Here is a 12,790-nt window from a genome sequence, read left to right as displayed (position 1 = left end):
GAGTAACTTAACTGATAAAACGAATTCGTATTCGAGCATGGCCATGCATTTCGATTCTGACTCCTCGAGTGGCCCTGAGAAATATCGAGTACCTGATAAAGGCTGAATATTTTCTTCAACTCGACTCCTGCCGATCTAAGCACAGCATGAAATGACCCATAAAAATTCTACTTGGCCCCCTGTTACGGATGACCGTGAGAAAGAAACCAAAGTCACCCAAAATCTGCCTTAGTCTCAAGAGACAGTCGATAGTCAAAAGAATCGACTCTTAGGATCACCATGGAGGTCCTATCCACGACCCGACACCGAATGTTATAAAACATTTAGGACTCCACGTCGTTGTCACAATTGTGTCCTACGAGATATCCGTATAACTCGCCTCTGTGATTGGTCAGTCAACCGTTTGACTTATGGCTCGTTGAACCCACCATCAACCAACGTCACAAAATAATTGCCAGAGTTATCAGCTCACGTGGGCAATTAAGGACTAAAATATAATGTTTGTTCAGTTCACTTTGTGGTGTTCAAAATTGTCGTACAACTCCACATGAAAAACAAAATATATAAATATCAAAACGATGATGTCGTATAGAGTACACAAGAAAATGAATCTAATTCATAAAAGAGTACTACAACTCAGGAACACGTTGAATTCCCATGGAATTAACATATCCTTCATGCTTATCTTGTCGTAATGGTTTAGTGAGAGGATCTGCTATATTATCATCTGTAGCAATCTTTTCTATCACTACCTCCTTTTGCTCCACGTAATCTCGGATTAAATGAGCTTTCCGTTGTACATGTCTAGACTTGTTTCTAGACTTAGGCTCCTTAGCCTGGAAGATGGCACCTCTATTGTCGCAATAGATGGTGATCGGGTCATTCGAACTAGGCACTACAGATAGTCCTTGTAAGAATTGACGCATCCACATCGCTTCCTTTGCAGCTTCAGACGCGACATAGTACTCGGACTCAGTCGTAAAATCTGCTGTAACACTTTGTTTGGAACTCTTCCAGTGATGCAGCGCCATTAAGAGTAAAAACGAATCCAGACTGAGATTTCGAGTCATCTCGATCCGTTTGGAAGCTAGCATCTGCGTAACCGGTTGCGCATAGCTTTTGATCGCCTCCATAAGTCAATGCCCTATCTTTAGTCCTCCGTAGGTACTTAAGAATGTTCTTGACAGCCATCCAATGTGATTCACCCGGATGCTGTTGGAATCGACTTGTCATACTCAATGCATATGCCACGTCCGGACGTGTGCATATCATGGCATACATGATTGATCCTATAGCCGAAGCATAAGGAATCCGGGTCATGCGCTCTTTCTCTTCCGGTGTCTCTGGTGCCTGAGACTTGCTCAAATGCACCCCTGGAGCCATAGGAAGAAACCCCTTTTTGGAGTTAGTCATGCTGAATCTCTCTAGTATCTTGTCTATATAAGACTCTGATCGAGAGATAACATCCGACGTGATCTATCTCGATAGATACGGATGCCCAAAATTCTTTGTGCCTCACCCAAATCTTTCATCTGGAAATGGTTCTTCAACCATACTTTTACCGAAGTTAAGAGAGGTATGTCATTCCCAATCAGGAGTATGTCATCAACAAACAATATTAGGAAGACAATCTTGCTCCCACTCGACTTGATATATAGACATGGTTCCTCGACCGATCGAGTAAATCCATTCTCTTTTATCACTTGGTCGAAACGATGATTCCAACTCCGAGAAGCTTGCTTAAGTCCATAAATGGAACGCTTAAGCTTGCACACTTTCTTAAGATGTTCAGGATCGATGAAACCTTCGGGTTGTACCATGTACAACTCTTCCTCCAAATAACCGTTTAAGAAGGCGGTTTTCACATCCATCTGCCAAATTTCATAGTCATGAAAAGCGGCAATCGCTAAGATAATCCGAATGGAATGCAACATGACTACGGGTGCAAAAATTTCATCGTAGTGCAAGCCTGGCACTTGGGTGAAACCTTTAGCAACTAGTCGTGCTTTACAGATATCTTGTTGACCTTCCACAGAATGCTTTATCTTGTAAAGCCATTTGCATTGAAGGGGACGAACCTTAGCAGGTAAGTCAACAAGATCCCATACGTTGTTCTCATACATGGAGTCCGTCTCGGATTGCATGGCCTCAAGCCATAGCTTTGAGTCAGAACTAGTCATGGCACCTTTATAGGTTGCGGGTTCACTACTCGTTAAGAGCAGAATGTCATCTATGTCATGTTCCTCGACCATACCAATGTATCTGTCCGGAGGAATAGAGACTCTACCCGACCTCCTAGGTTCCTCAGGAATATTAACCGCAGCCGGGATTGAAGGAACTGGTTCCTCCAATGGTTGCTCGGTATTTGGTTCTGGAATCTCCGACAGCTCGAAGGTTTTATTACTCTTCGCGTTCTCGAGAAATTCCTTCTCTAAGAATGTCGCACTAGCCGCAACAAATACACGTTGTTCGGTTGGCGAATAAAAGTAATGACCAAGTGTTCCTTTAGGATAACCTATAAAGTATGTCTTGACCGATCGCGGGCCGAGCTTATCCTCGTGTCTCCACTTGACATAAGCCTCGCAGCCCCAAACCCGTATAAAGGACAAGTTAGGGACCGTTCCCTTCCATAGTTCATATGGAGTCTTGTCAACAACTTTAGACAGACTTCGGTTAAGTATTAGACCAGCTGACAGAAGAGCATAACCCCACAATGAATCAGGCAATACGGTGTGACTCATCATGGATCGAACCATATCAAGTAGTGTTCGATTTCTCCGTTCGGACACACCATTCAACTGAGGTGTTCCAGGTGGAGTTAACTGTAAGGCAATCCCACAGTCCTTAAGGTGTTGATCAAACTCGTGTGAAAGATACTCGCCACCACGGTCTGATCGTAGTGTTTTAATCTTTCGGTTGGTTCTGTACCCGATTCTGGTATTCTTTGAATTTCTCAAAGGACTCACTTTTATGCTTCATTAAGTAGACATAGCCATATCTACTTAAATCGTCCGTGAAAGTGATAAAATACTTATAGCCTTCTCGTGCGGTGATTGACATAGGTCCACACACATCCGTATGTGTGAGTCCTAATAGGTCAGCAGCGCGCATTCCAACACCTTTGACGGAAATTCGAGTCATCTTACCAATGAGACATGATTCACACGTGCCAAATGATTGAAAATCAAAGGCCGAGATAGCTCCATTCTGTATGAGCTGTTTAACGCGTTTCTCATTAATGTGTCCCATACGGTAGTGCCATAGATAAGTTTGATCTTTGTCACCAACCTTTAACTTTTTATTCATTACGTGCAATATTTCAAAGTGGTCGATCTAAAACATAAATTCCGTTCATGGAGACTGCCTTGCCATAAATCATATCGTGTAATGAGAAAATGCAAATATTATTCTCTATTACAAATGAAAAACCAAGTTTGTCAAGTGCGAAACCGAAATAATGTTTTTGGATAGATCGGGTACATAATAGCAATTATATAAAAATAACTCAAATCCGCTAGGAAGCTGGATCACATATGTTCCCCTCGAGACGGCAGCCACTCATGCTCCATTCCCGACACGCAGTCCACCTCACCCTTTACGAGGGGTTCGATGTTTGAGCCCCCACGCACATGATTGCATAGATGAGAACCACAACCAGTATCTAGTACCCAAGTTCCGTAACTTGCATGGTTAATCTCAATCATATGAATAAAAGTAGAAGAAGAAGAAGAAGACATACCAACAGAGTAACGCGACCGCTTTTTGTCCTCATGGTATACAAGACATGTACGCCTCCAATGCCCAGTCTTGTGGCAATGGTGGCATTCCATGTTACCGGTCTTGCTCTTTGTCGCGCCTAGTGAGGTGCTCGACTCACCAGGCCCACTCTTACCTGATCCCGACTTCTTAAACTTCGGTTTACCTACTGCTAGGTCTGCCTGAGCTTTGCCCTTACCCTTGCCCTTGTTTGACACAACGAGAACATCCTGTTTCATGCTCCCACTAAACTTCATGTCCTTCTCGGTCTGTACGATATGGGAGTGTAGTGCATGAGGACTTTTCTTCAAATCATTCATATAGTAATTGGCTCTAAAGAGCGCAAAACCATCGTGGAGTGAATGAAGCATGCGGTCAATCACGATGCTCTCACTGATCTTACAATCAAGTGCCTCCAGTTTCTCGACATTCTCAATCATGCTGAGAATGTGTGGGCTAACCGGTTGGCCCTTCTGGAGTTTCGCCTCAAAGAAGCGACAGTATGCTCATAGGTCACCATTCTCGGTGCTTTCGAGAATTCCTTAGTGAGCGTGGTGAAAATCTTGTTTGCACCTTGGGCTATGAAGCGTTTCTGCAAATTGGATTCCATTGCAAAAATGAGTACGTTCTTTATCGCACCCGCTTCCATGACGAAATCGCTATACGTGGCGATTTCGTTAGCTCCAGCCGTGAGGCCTGGGTTTGGCGGGATGGGCTCAGTCAGATATCTGAGCTTCCCGTCAGCAATGGCAGCATTCCGTAATGCCGCCTCCCGATCCAAGCGAAGTTTGATCCATCATTCTTCGATCGAGTAGACGATTCATGAAGATCCGGCCGGACTCACGGTCCAATGTGGCACTTGGCATTGGGTCGTCAGCACGGCCAGCCATTTTGTTATTAGCAGTTTAAATGATCGTGATCTACACTGAAAAAGAAAGGAAAAACAAAACGAAATAAGCAACTCATCGTGGTGATTTAAGTCTATTTAAAATTCATTTTAATCGTGTAGACTCATTGCACTTGTATAATCGATCTACCTCAAGAATTATACAAATGATCCCAAGACTCAATTTCCGTAAATTGATAAGCCAACTGTTTAGCTAGTTCTACCGTTAGAACTCTCGGTCGATAGATTTCCGTAAATCCTATCTATAGTCCACCATAATCACAGGATCGTACGAGTGACCATAGTGTTGAGATAAAATAGGTCAATCAGTTCCAACTTACCCGACGTAGAAGAGGTCATATTATGCCTACCGACGAAGAAGGGATTCATTGAAGTTTGACCTATAAAGACTATTCTCAATTTTTGGTTATACGAGGAAGATCCCATCAACTTAGTTTTAATTCATTTTAAGTGAACGAAAAACTTGCATTACGTGAATGAATTAACTTAGGTGATGGCTTAAGTAAAAACGTGTGATATCTGTATATCATAGAAAACTAACGCGTAACCTCTATATGAGTCAGTTTTCATGCAATTATTAGGTGGTTTGGTTTTAGGCGGAATATGATGCAAATTATCGTTACGATAAAAAAAATATAAAAGAATGCAAAACGTAAATAAAAGTCCTAGTGTGGCCTATCCTAGCAAGATAAACATAATACAACTTTGGAATCCACCGTTGGACCCGAGAAGCTTGTCTTGATGTTCCATCTTGGTCCATGCAGCGGGAGTGAGCATCCGATCTCCATCTTTGGTCTTCTCAAAATTACAATTTAAAATTTACAAAATATAAACCTATTTACATTCTAAATTAAAACTGTAATTACAAGGAAAAGAAAAAATCAAAACGGAGATGCGAGATCTCAAAATACAACCAAGACCGTGTTCCATCATTACGGTAACACGTTCTACTAAGGCCACACTAAGTTACAACCGTTTGTAAAATTAAATACGTAATAAAAACATTCAAGGCATTCAAAGGTAACGATAAATAAAAATGCATCAACTAAAACAAAATTTATCCGTGACATAATTCTGTAATTATGTTAAATTTATCCAAACCACCTTTTAATGATTAAAACTAGTTTTGAAACCCGTGAAAAATCACGGGTCCTATACAATTTCCTTTTTTTATTAATACTACTTCTATAAAATATATTTTGATTTGAAAACATTGCAGACGATAAAATAGGATGTAAATAATGAGATTGAACATACTAACACGGTAATATAAATAATAATTATAATAAGAGATTAGTGGGGAATAGAGGCATTGTATTTGTCGTTAAAATGTGGGTCTTTGTAAAAGATACAAAAAAAAATCTAATCATGAGTAACTCTTCTTCTCCTCTATTAACAACCTAGTAAATTAATGGGATTTAGGCATTTAATAGAGAGTTTTTTTTAATGTATATGTTGAACGGATGACGCTGCTCACTGCTCTGATGATTCATGATTTATGTTAACTCGTAAATTCAGTAATGATTTGCATTCTCAATTCATCATACTCAAATTAAATAGTCTAATTACATGTATATAGACATAAGTTGTTTATATAGAAATCAATGACTAATACTTATACATGGGTTATGTATTATGTAACTTCAAAATATTGGTGCTCCGGAGATTGAGGAGTTTCTTAACCGTCAATTTACCAACGGCGGTCAAGTTTTTCTCCTTCAATAGCTAAAAGAAAAATAGCCTAACAAAGTGAATGAAGTAAGACTAATATAGTAATTGAATACATTGAATACGTGTGTCTCCATTTCAAATTTAATTATCATTTGATTGTTTTTTTTCTCATTTAAGAATTATCCGTCAATGTTGTGTCGATACTATCACTACAACTAAAAGGCCAAGAATAACTAATAGGCTAAAACCTTAGCATAATTATTGGAACAAAAATAGATAGGCTAATATCAATTAAAATGAACGACATAAAAATACATCCTCAATATGGTGATTACTCCATTCAGCTTCATATTTGATCATCCATATGAACACATCCTCCAACATCAACTATCATGTTAACTGATATTGAACTAATATCTTAAATAAAAAAATTGATAATTCTTAAATTGTGTTCTGTACTCACCGGTTGTCATGTATTAATAATTAAAATAGGAAAATCTCCCAAAAAAAGAAATTCCAAGAAAAAAAATGAGAAACATCATGCTACCTCTTAAAAAATCCACATATTTGTCGACTGTCATTTGCACGTATTGATCTCCAAGTATGTCATGCTCCTGAAAATTCAATCAATTGTACAAATTAGTATTATGCCAAAATCAATTGTACACGAAATACAAAATTGCATAAGATATACCGAGTATATTTAAAATATTATCAAATGAGTTTGACCAATATAGTAAAATCTTATCATGGAAAAGAGAACATGAGAAAAACGAATTAGTTGTAGGTTCATAAAAAATTATAATAAAAATGCATGTCTATTGTTGTGCTCATGGAATAAACATTATCATCTCAAGAAAAAAAGTACTGTAGTTATTAAGAAGTCGTAATATCATCAAAAGTTTTAAGGTAAACTAAAAATATGAATCATTATAAAGAAACTTGAGAAATAAGTTATGGAGAAAGAAGATGAAAAGTATGGTTAAATGCTTGTGGTGAATTGAATAAAGTATTGAAGTGGAAGAAGATAAAAAGTGATTGTCTGCTTTAATTTTTTCTAATATTGTAATTGTAAGAATAAATATTAGGGGACATAAAAGAAAATAATTATGATGATGAGACTTGTAATATGACTTCTTGAAATCATGTTGTTATATCACATGTCATTTAAAAATGTACTCAATGTTAGTCTTTTTATACTATTTATTATATAGATTTTAAAGAAATAAATAAATGTATACTTTAATTTTATGAGCTGTGTTAATATGAAAAAATTTAACCGATTCACTAACATCTATGTTCTCTTCCAAAATTTTCAATTAAAATGTGAAATATAATTGTAAATTATGAAACTTTTTTGTGAATTTTGGTAAGTTACATCTTTTTTTGTTTTTTTTTAGCTTATCAAATCATAAATATATACATTTAATTTAAGAATATTAATGATGTCTTTTGATTTTCTTTATTTTTATGTTACACAATATGTAAAGACATTTTTGTAAGGACTTTTAGTAATCATTCATTTTTTTATAAGAATTATATCAAATAACCAATAATCTAATAATAATTAATAAATAATTAAATAATCAATAAAAATTAATAGAAATTAATGGGATATAAAATACTAAATGTTAATGCCATGTGAAATTAAATTAAATGCTTTAATCTAACATGTTAACTATATTGTATAGATATACTTAAGTATTTACAGAATTTGTTAGTAAATTACTTAAATTATATAAATATTTTCTTATCCATATATTTTATATTTTCCAAAACCTTACCCTTTACGTGAAATAATTTCATGAACTAAATACACAGTATTATTAACCTTTTAAAATTCTATTATTAGTGTTTAATTTCACTTAAGTATTTACAGAATTTGTTTATAAATTACTTAAATTAAATAAATATTTTATTTTCCATATATTTTATATTTTCCTAAGAAAATATTTTATATGATCTTTAATACTCAATTGTCGATTAAGTAGTTCCGTAAAACATCTTCTATATACAAAAAAGTTATAGTAATAACAATAGTGAATTAATGCCTTTAAAAAAAAGTAATGAATTTGTGATAATACAATTTTTTTTTTCAACTTCATTTATCCATCTTCGTTCTTAATTTCTTACGTATTCAGTTTTTTTTTTATTATTTCGAATACATATAATACTACTCCATATGAAATATTTTGAAATTATTAACTTATAATTAATGCGTATTTTTTTATTGTAGTTTTTTTTTTAGTTATTAAATTTAAAGCTAATGGAATATGGATGGATTTTTAAAGGAAATAAGTATTTTAAATTAATGCAATATAATAATTAATTGGATAATCCATGTCATATTAGTTTGCCAAGTCACATTGTTACGTGGCTTTTTTTCATCCCATGTGGCATTGTTTACGTGGCATTTTTAGGCTAGCCTTTTAATAGTATTTATAGATTATGTGATAAAGCCGCTTTAATCATCTTAATTTTAATCCATTATAATCCGTTACTTTAAATTGCTTTAAAATAACTAAATGGTACGTGTGTGAACCGTTTCACAATTAAGCGATTGTACAGAATCCGTATCATGTACATGTTTTGGCCAAAAAGGAAAAAAATTAGAACAAAAAAAAATTCCAGCCGTGGCCAAAATAAAAAAAACGAGAAATTTTTTTTTTTTTTTTCATCAGCTCAACCGAGAGCAACAACAAATCCCAAACATAATCGATTTGAGAAAATGAAACCAATTGCAATTTAAACCTAATCCGTATAAAATTAAATCTACAATTGACAAGACCTTAACATATTGCTATAATTATCGTTTAAATTAACAATATGCAAAGAACAAATCGAAAAACAAAACAGATCAGCCGTGTATCTTCATGTCACGGTTTTCAAAGAAGAAAAAAAACAGAAAACAGCCAAAAAAAAAAAAAAAATTCGGCCGCACGGATTTCTATGCAAAAAAAAATTATCGATTCAAATCGTTTAATGAAAATCACAATGAAAAATTTACGTGGCCTCGCTCTGATACCACTTGTAGGGAAATATCCGTAAAATTCCCTTAAAATTAAGGACTATAACGCAATTTAACATGTGATTAATTGTCATAAACGAAAACAAGAGAAACGATAAAAGAATAAGAATCAACCTCGGGTCCTTGTGCAATTCGGCCTAATGAACAGAAATCAATGTAGATTTCCTCCTAATTGTTGCACCCAAGATCGTCTGTTACTATGCCCCTTGTGCTAGAAAGTACTCTCTAATTGCCTTGCAATATTGAGAGAGTTTTTGTGAGTTTTCGATGTGAGATCTAGGTTTTCAGAGAGAAATGCTCCAAAAACCTAATTTTTGTGCAAATGAAAAATGCTTAGGTCAAAAGGAGAGAAGCCCTCTCCTTTTGTTCATCTCGTCCAAACCGTGAGCAAGGGGAGGGAGTGGGCTTTCCACTTTCTCCTTATTTTAACTCGTGGTCCGACTCGATTCGCTAAATGTATATGACGGGTTTTTAATTATAAATCGTCATTCGTTATCGGATAATAAAATATCGACTAGTAACATGAATTAGTCGACATATTAATACTTGTCCGACAATGACAATATTGTATAATTAATTAATTCAATATACATTAATAAAACATAATCGTTTATATTTAATTTACGAATTAACCGCTTAATTCACTTTAGCCAGTATTATTTAATCCGTATTAAATAATTATCTCAACATCGCGTTTGACTAATTATTAGTCAATAACTCCGACTAACTGCTTAGTCATATTAGGCATCAACATGACTGTATTTTCATACCGTCACATCTCTCAAACGTATCCTATAGATGTGACTTTTAGGGATCAGTTTATCACCACCATCAGTATGACAATAACGTCAAACTTATCTAGCAAGCCAACCGTTATTGATAAACGTGGACCAACTGATAATAATACAAAAGTATACCCTTTGATCCTTTTAGAGATTTATATGTCATTGCACTAACTGTGGAGGACACCAGCCCCAACAAGCTCCCACTTGTCCGTACAAGTGTACGTGCAATAACGTTATCCGCACTAACTGGAGGACACCGGCTACAACAATTAATATGATATTTTACATGAAATATATAAAATATTAATGTGAGGTAATACTAAAATACCACGGCCAGTAGTGAAGGTTAACTTATTTTAGTGAATAAAAGTTCATTTTATTCATAAAAATGTAATAAAATCACTAAAAATCATTAAAATGAGCAATAATTTCCATAAATCATAAAAATGACCTAAAAATATTTTAGGACCAGAATATATAACATGCATAATTATTTTGTGGCATTCTCTTATAAATCACAACTTTTTAGTTTTATATGTTAACATTTTAACTCGGAAAAACAATAACCGATTATGCATGCAATATCCTATGCTCTGATACCACTTGTTAGGTTCATATACCTATTATTAGACTCTTCTAATAGTGAACAAATTAACATTTTAATATCTAGTTCTTTAGATCTAGTGCATGCATAACAAAATAAGAGATTTATAAGAAAAATAATGTCCCTTACATTATTATTTTCGGATTTATGGGCACAAGTAAGGTCTCCTACCTTCACTTGTTCTTGAGCTATAATTAGTATTAGGATGATCCTCCAAAACTCTAAATTAAGAGCTCTCCTCTTGATTGCACCCAAGATTTAACCCTTATCACTACTAAATAATATTAGCTAGATATTTGTTTAGTAATCTACCTTAAGATTGATTACTAATACTCATATATTATACTAATAATATTAGTAATGTAATTGAACAATTTGGATCATCATTTATCAAGTTTTAGAGAAAGATGAACAAGAATGTGTGAGAGAGAATAGTTTTGCATGTGTAAAAAGAGTATGCATAAAGTGAATGAATATAAGAACAAAATCCTCCAAAAATATGAAGGGTGTACCGGCTTTGGGGAGGGAGGAGGACCAATATATGGTCTTTCACTTTTCTCTTTTGTTCTTATCTAAACATTAGGTGTAAGACTAGGCTAGTGTACCCATCACATATGTCATACACTATGAACAAATGCAAACAAACAAAAGCCATTTCATCCTACCCAAAACCGGTTTCTCCTCATAAAATGGACTACCATTTTATTTTGTCAATTTGTCATTTGTCACACAATATATCACATGTAGTATGTTACATGTTATTAATTAATTTAATGCATATTTATCACATAAATATCATTTTATAAATTAATTAAATTACATACAACAAATTGACTAGTGATACTTGATCACATAAATAAAATGGGTCATATAATTATAATTCACAACGTCTTGTAATTATAATTAACCATTTATTCTTATCTCAATTGTTTCACAAATAATAAACAATATTAGTAATAAGTTATTTCAATTACTAAAATAAATCTTATTTAATCCCATTACAATAAGATATAAATTTTCTCTCTCACAAATGAATTGTTCAATCTTAAGGAATTGATCAACTTGTATCGTCATACAGTTAATCAACTTTACTGATTAGGGCATAATCCTTTAGGTGTGACCTTAAGGGATCAACTGACCACCACCGTCCTACGACAGTAACGTCAAACTCTAGGAAGCCAATCATTACCGATTAATATTGATCAGTTGACTATTTAATTTATCATCCCTTACGTATTCTTAATATGAGATTTAATTATGATATTTAAATCATGTGATCGCACTATTGTTGAGGACACATATTCCAACAATCTTCCACTTGTCCGAGACAAGTGTGCGTCACCAATTCTCTTGTCCTATTACAATCTCCCACTCAATGCAAGGTGTCTCGCAGGTCGTACTTGCACTTGATCATATCTTGAGTGGTTTTCTCGATCTGGAGTGTAACTGTCTGACCGTAATTATCTACCATAGATACCTTTCGAGTGTGGCCACGCATTTTCAGTTCACTGCTCCTCGAGTGGCCTTGAGATTTCAAATAACTCTGACAAGGGGGTGGACAATTCCTATCGCACTATTACCTTTGTCCAGCCAAAGTTCATCATAACCCAAAATATACCCATTTGACCTCATTTACGACAGTCGTAGAGTATAAATCAAAGTCAATCAGAAATTTCTGCCAACTTGGGCGAATATTCTCTAGTGAAAAGAATTGACTCACAAGAATACTATAGTAGCTCTTGCCACGACCAGGCTTTATGAATTACCAGAACTCTATAAGCGGTCACTGCCCGACAAAGTGTCCCATACAGTCTGCATATGTGATCGACTAGTCATCCCATATGACTCTATGGCACTTGAACTTGCCATCAATCGCATCACACTCTAGTCACTTTGAGACGTCACCTCATATAAGTAACTAGGGGCGAATACCATGTCAATCAAGTTCACTTTAATGGGGTTCAATTTGTCTCTACAACCCATTCGGATAAGACAAGGTAACGGGTGAGTTTAATGAAACTCAAACGATAAATGCGATT

Source organism: Silene latifolia, chromosome 6, assembly GCF_048544455.1.
Source record: "Silene latifolia isolate original U9 population chromosome 6, ASM4854445v1, whole genome shotgun sequence".
Taxonomy (NCBI): Eukaryota; Viridiplantae; Streptophyta; class Magnoliopsida; order Caryophyllales; family Caryophyllaceae; genus Silene; species Silene latifolia.
Note: the sequence above shows the minus strand (reverse complement) of the source record.